This window comes from Oryzias latipes, chromosome 13 (genome assembly GCF_002234675.1).
Source record: "Oryzias latipes chromosome 13, ASM223467v1".
NCBI lineage: Eukaryota > Metazoa > Chordata > Actinopteri > Beloniformes > Adrianichthyidae > Oryzias > Oryzias latipes.
In genome coordinates this window covers 24,595,326-24,602,544 of record NC_019871.2, presented here as the reverse complement: position 1 = coordinate 24,602,544, position 7,219 = coordinate 24,595,326, and positions in this window count along the sequence as shown.

The window sequence follows — 7,219 nt, the reverse complement described above, 5'->3', positions numbered from 1 at the left end:
TAAGCTGAATGTTTATTGATAATGTTACAAATGTTTGGAAGCTCATTTGTTTGATTTACAACTCATTAATGTTTTGGTAGTACTAATATAAAATACTATTTTCGTTCATCTTTGGTGTTTTATGTTGAAACGAAATGTTTCATCTGGTGGAGGGGACGTATGTAACACTGGGGTCCTTCTGCTTTGGTGTTTCTTGTGTGCATGACAGGTTCATGACGTAAGGTGACAAATGGACTTCTGGGTATGTGAAGGAAAAAGGCAGAATAAAGGAGCGGTCCTCGACACCCAATCGTGTCTCTGACCTCCTTATTTTACACACGAAACTCCACTATGCACACACCAAGCCCCGGAAAGCCGGCTACACTGACAACAGCTTGGTTTTGAGTCCCCAGAAGGTTCTGAATGTCTTTGTTTTTGAAACCTATCTGGAAATAAAGCTTGAAAAACGCTCCACATCTTTCATATTCGAGCATGGTCTCAGATAAACAGACAACTTTGTTTTTTTTTTTCTTTTGTAAATTTATGACTTTTTTTCTTGTAAATTTAGGACTTTTAAGTTGTAATAAAAAAAACTGGCCCTAAAACTCTGGCAAAGTTTCAATAATCTCAGTTTAAGAAAACATGTCTCAGTAGCTAGGTATTTTCCTAAGACAAGAATTCTTGGTAAGAAAACTTTTTTTGCCCCACTGGCAAAATGTTTTTTGCTCTTTTTAAAGAAAGTTTTTTCTAATTTCAAGAATTTTTGACTTATTTCCAGAGGGCCTGTTTTTTGCAGTATAGCTACTGCAGCAATAACCTGCATGATGATGGACAATACAAAGTCTGACTTTTAAAACCCATAAAGAATTTAAAAGAAGAGAAAACAGACTGTTAATGAACTCAAGTCAAGCAGATCACCTTATCAGGCCAGATGTCACTTACAAAGTTATTGTTCATAAAGGTCGCAGCCAAGCCTATAGCTGCTTTTAAATCCAAGCAGATTAGGTTTCGATCAGAGAGTATGACTCATAAACTCGGGCTCTTGCCATCGGTACTGACGGTATCTGAAACATTAGTCACAATCAGGCTCAGGTCGTTGACACTGTAACATTCATTGATCTCAGAATCATTCATTTAACAGAATGTAAAACTCACAAAGATAATACCTTACAGGTGGCTGTTAGCAGTAAAAACTAACACAGACAGATAAGGACACCATTAGGTGTGTAATATGCAAAGAAATATGTGAGGAACAGGTTTTTTTTATATATTAAGGTGCAAATCAATAACCATGGAGTGCTTTTATTGTTTGACAAGAATTCATTATAATTTCACTTACAGTTTTGTACCTAAATAACGGTTGAAATCAGAGTACATGGTTTTTCCATCATATGCTTGATTTAGCTAAAGTCATTTGATCCCCTTTGGTGTTAGTGTTATAATCTTAGCAGTTTAAATGAATGTATGATCTGTAGAACTAAAAATAACTTTTTCACACAAAACAATTCCGCTAGAGTTTTGAAATGGATGAATACAAAACAGAACAGCTAGAATATTCTCTAGAAACTCTCTAGCAAATATTTTCTATGTTTTTAAAACTAATTATTGTTGTTGTTCCCTTAGGCTTTAGTCACAAATGCCCTTACGGGTGGGAACGGGCTGTCTGCAGACGAACAATGGGGTAACCAGCACAAGGCACACAGGTGGGCCTCACAAAATATTGAGGTCATAGACCGCTCGCTGAGCCCTTACACAGAAACTGTCCAGGCACCTTTTTACTCTACATGCATGCTGCGAGCAACAGGTCACAGCAATAACATATGCAATACGTAGTTCAGTTGCAGGCGTTTCATTTTTTTAATTACCCCACCTACTGCAGACTGCAAGGAACTCTCTGGTGAAGTTCACATAAGTGTGTATTTTTTGAGCATAGCCTGACTAGGGAATTGAACAAATAAAGAAATTAAACAATCAGAGCGTAGCTTATGTGGGCATACTGCAGACATTCTGTGTGCACTTAAGCATTACGTGCACACCAGGCCAGTGTGAAATTTGCGCATAGTCATTAAGGAGTAAGTACTTTCACCTTACCAATGACTAGAATGTGGCATAAGGGCACCGTACGACAGCATCACCTGTACGTCATAGGTGTGTGCAACTTACATCATCCTTGTTAAATCTCTTGTGTGGAAAACTGGTTGGTGTTTTAACTAACATTGGTTGCTAAGTTACTGAATTGAGGAGAATTCTCAGTATCATATATACATTTACCACATGCACAACAATGGTACGTTCCGTTTTCATGACCCGGGGTCCCTTTAAGATGTGGCCTCTCCTCTCTACGACCCTCCATGGGCCTGGACAAACCAAAAACCCGCAGATCACAATCGAGTCAACCCCCCATGTGGATGCTGGTTACTAAGGCTATAAATAACTTAATAACAAATGACAGAAAACTGGAGTTAGTTTTGCTGAGTCTGTCCAAGGCGGAAGATTCCCCAAAGTAGAATTTGATTCTTTAATGCAGCTTTTGTCCAGTATGTGTGTAAAGAAGACAGCATGTCTGAAGAAGAGTTTTACATTTCTAAACCAAAACAGGACCTAGAATTTTTTTACTTAAAAACACAATAAACTTAAATGTCATTAAACTTTACGTAACTCTGGGAGAATCTGCATTGAGTGTAACGCAAAGGCTCAACAATGAAAAAAACTGAGCTAGATAGACTCAAATGGCTTGTTAAAAACGAGAAGCACTTTTGTAGGTCTTTTTTGCATATTCCAGGTGTTAATCAGGTAAGAGGCTGAGAAGAAACAGAATCATAAGCACTGAATGAGATCTCATGAAGAAAATGGAACAAATTTAACGTGACTTTTAAGAAAGAACAATACCTGAAAATGTAATCAAAGTCATTTTAGTGTAATAATATCAGTGTGTTTGTGCTTTTGTCTTAAGTGTTTCTTGTTTTCATGCTGAGAAACCGTTGTGGGAGTTGGACGAGTTTGTCAAGCCCGCTGGTCTGTCTCTCGTTTGCCCAAACTGACTGTGCTGTGTGAAGGCTCGTAAAAAGGAAAATATTTGAACGATGGAGGTTAAAAGACGTCACCTGTACCTGTTGGTTTGTTGAACTGGTTTACAGCTCTTTTTATTGGGAGTTAGTCCTTGTAAAAACATAAATTAGGGTTGTGTTGCTGTTTCTGACTACATCCTTCTGCCTCCTCTGACCTTTTACCTCCATTTGAGGGAAACAGAGGAACAGAGACCGGTTTGACACCAACACAAGAATCCAAGCATGAGAATGAACCCATGTAAAGACATGGAGGGGAAAAAATGGTAAAATAAATAACACTGCATGCTGTTACACAACAAGAAATTATGTAATCTACAAAAAAATAATTAAAAAATACAAGGGGTAAACAATACAACCCCATGATTTAATTAGGTTCTGTTTAGTGGCCATTTTTCATTGTACATTAGAAAAATCAAGTGACTCTGTCAGCAATGAAGGAAATCTTTTGAGCGTTTTCGGTCAAGTAAATGTATTTTCTCTATGGATTATTCAACCAGTAGTGGTCATTAATTTCTCTTTTTATTCTTTTTTTCGAGTATGGTACCAATAGATAAGACTTTACGATTAGATTGGAGTCATGTTGATGCCCTTTTTTGGTTTTAATTTCAAATCACAAGTTATTTTAATCAATAGAAATCAGCTGGAGCAAAGAAAGTTACTTTACATTGTGTTCTTCTGCTTCTTAATAGTTCCAATGATGTGGTTTACACTGAGAATTTAGTGAATTTGAAAGTTTTTGATCTTGTGTCTCCATAAACCAACCAAATCTCTTTCACCAAAGTTTCTGTCTGGTGATGTTTGTGCTGCTATAATCAGCTTGGTTTGTCACCACTGCTTGAACCACACAATTTGGCCAGACATCACAACTTTGGTTTTGTCTGTCCAAACACCATTTATCCAGAAGTTGTGGCTTGTGCACTCATGCAACTTTGCCAACCTCAGCCATGATGCCTTGTCCTGTGTGCTGGCAGATGACATTTGCCATTTTTTCTATCAATTTATAAACTTTTATTTTCAATAAAAAAACGTGTTTCCATTTTTTTGAGGATTGCACGGAGGGATGTTGCTAAAAAGTTGTTTTTTTTACATCAACTCAACAAGGAAAACTAGACTCTTCGTCCATTTTTTCTTTAGATCATGTTATTTTGGTGACAATGGTTTAGTGGTGTCCCCCTTGGTTTATAACCCTTTACCTGCTTTTATAATAGCACTCCTCCCCGCGTACACGAAAGGATTATCCTGTTCTTTTTGTTTCGTGTGCTGAGATTACTCACTGATTTCTGTGAAACAACAAGCCACCTGGAGTTGGCAAGCAGGTATCTGTTTTACAGGGCGTCCTCTGAGACGTGTCCTAGCTTGAACAATGGGTCGTCGTTATGCATGTCAGCCAGGTAGGAATGCTCACGATCCATCGGTATGCAACCAGGCAAATACTCCTATGTACGTCAGAGATTCCGTGTTTCCAGCAGCCAGGTTGTGACTTCCCCTTTGCTAAGCTTCAGTCAAACCACTGCGGCAGTAGTTTGAAAAGGTGCTTGTGCATGCATTTCCCATCACTTCTAATCTATTGATCTATTATCTGTAGCCTCCATACATAACCAAATGAAAACTTACATTTGGAAACACAGCGCTTTGTTTCTTGTCACTAAAGTTAATGTGTTGTATGTTCGGAGATGAGAAAACATTTGAATATTCAAACAACTGAAATGCGATTCTTGCCCAGTGATTCCGCTTCTGGATGCCATCAGTTCCTTCAAAAAAGTTCTGTTGGGGAAAGGATAAAAAGTCATTGTTTCTGCCCAGAATGCATTCTTATTTTAACAAAAGGGATCTCCTTCATTTTATTTATTTTAAGACTTTTTCTGAATCAAGACAACTCTCTTCAAATTTTGCAAACTAAAATATTTTTCATGCTGTGGATGTTGTAATCTAACATCTGCAGCTGCAGGCCTGCTTTGAATATGACAACCAAAAATGAGCCCTTTTGACATATCTGTGTGAGATATGACCCCCTGAAACTGGAACCAGTTATGCTAAGCAGGCTCAATTGACGAAACTGAGGCCGGAAGGCAGCGCAATACAGCAGGTTCCTTAAAAAAAACAACTTCTTCTGGTAAAGCAGACAGGAGTGGGAAGCTGACTCAACACACAGTCAGTAAGCTGATGGAAATGTGCTTACTGCTCATGACAGAGTCAGGATTTAAAAATAATTCAATAATTAATGAAAATTGTGTGAGCATTTAACATAAGGTATATTTAACTTGAACAAACAAAAATTTACTGAAAAATCTTAATTTAAAAGCCTCTCCTTAGGAAAAATGCATGTATCTATGCACTGTAATGTAACTAAGCTTCATCAAAAATCAGAAACATATCATTTGGACATGGCTATGCTGGTACAAAAGTGAAATTGGTTTTAACACATTTTAACATGTGAAGCTTTTAAGGTAAATGTGATGAATTAGTCGGTGAATTCTGTGAAATCATTTTCGGTTTTTGTGAAATTGGTAAAATATATGTATTTTTTGCTTATGGACTCCAGGAAGACTAGCGACCACTCTGTGGAAGCTAATGGAGTTCCAAATAAATACACAAATAACTGGTGTGATCAGAGGTGAGACGTTGGGCCAGTACTTGAAGTATCTTTTTCTAAAACAAGAAGAAGAAAAGAAAAAACAGCCCCAGCGTTTGATACCAAGTGTCAAGTTTTGAGGTGGAGAGATAATACCTGATAACACCTGAGAGTTGTTTGACATTTATGCGTACACACGTAAAATCGATGTATGGTATCTAAGAAAGTGCGAAATCGGACTGGTTTAAAAATGAGTTCTTTTACCAATCCATGTGTCTTACATACACTGGTAAGCCAAATTTTGTAAGTAATTGCAAAAAAATGCAAATAACAAAACAAAGATAAAACAGAAAGATCATAATAAAAACATGAATTTAAGTTAATGCTGTTAAGATTGTTATTACGACCTTCTGGTAATAGGTTAGTTACATCACTGACATGGAAAATCTAGATACTCATTTGTGTTGGAGCTCTTAAACACCCACTTCAATGATAATATCTCATAATATGAGATATATTAAGAAGATTAAGATTTTAATTTCTAAGAAATTATTTTTTCAAATTGTTGTATATCTGGAGCAGACGTAAAAATGCAATTTGAAATAGCTTGTATTTGTTATATAGAAAATAAACTGGGCGGGCCACAAGGTCCCAGCTCCGCTCCGTTCTGATGCATCCACTCTTAGTAAGGACTGATGGGAAATGAGGGCAGGCTTCCTCTAGTACTAGTGACAACTAGTACCGCCCCACAACACAAATTTCCAAGTCCCACTTGAATCATCTTTTGATCTATTGTAAAAGCATTCCTAATGGTCTTTTAGTAATGATTTTGCCGTTTTTAGCCAAAAATTTTTTTTTAAAAAGTGTCGTTTTCTAGGATATAGTTTCTGCAGAGCGGCAGGAGTTCAGAAATTCACCTCTGAGTTGTGGGTGGAACTGTTGGCGCACAAGTAAGCCTGCGCTGATTTCCCATCATCCCTTAGTTTACACCCTCCCACTAGATTACAGCCTCTCACAACCTCAAGCTAACATTAGCGGTGCAAAGAAAATGCAGAGCAGTGTTGGAGCTATCCAGCCGGTTAATTTACAGCCAGAAGCCAGCTTCGATGCGGAAAGCAAAAACATGCATGGATCTAGTCGCCTATAAAGTGGATGCATCGGAATGGAGTAGAGCAGAAAGCTTGTACCTATGTCACTGCCACAAGCTTTTTTCAATAGTGTTTTTTGTCTGCCCCTGATTCACAATGATGCTCAGAAACCCAATTGTGAGCTTAATTTTCTATATCTCTTCTATCATTGTTAAAATACCACAAGAACATATTAAAAACAGCCGAAACACGATTTTTTTTTATTGGAGTGGAATTTTAAATGTATATGAATTAACTGCAAAAACTTGTAGGTTTTGTATTTCTTCACAAATAAATTTCCTTTTGCGGGTTTGATTCTTACGGAGCCCGTGTCCTGACATTAAAAAACTAAAATATATCTCGTTCCCACAGATTAATATCTTGTTTGCACGAAATAATATTCCGTTCCCACGAAATACTATTTCATTCACTCGCAATAATTAAGTTGTGAGAACGAAATAGTATCTTGTTCC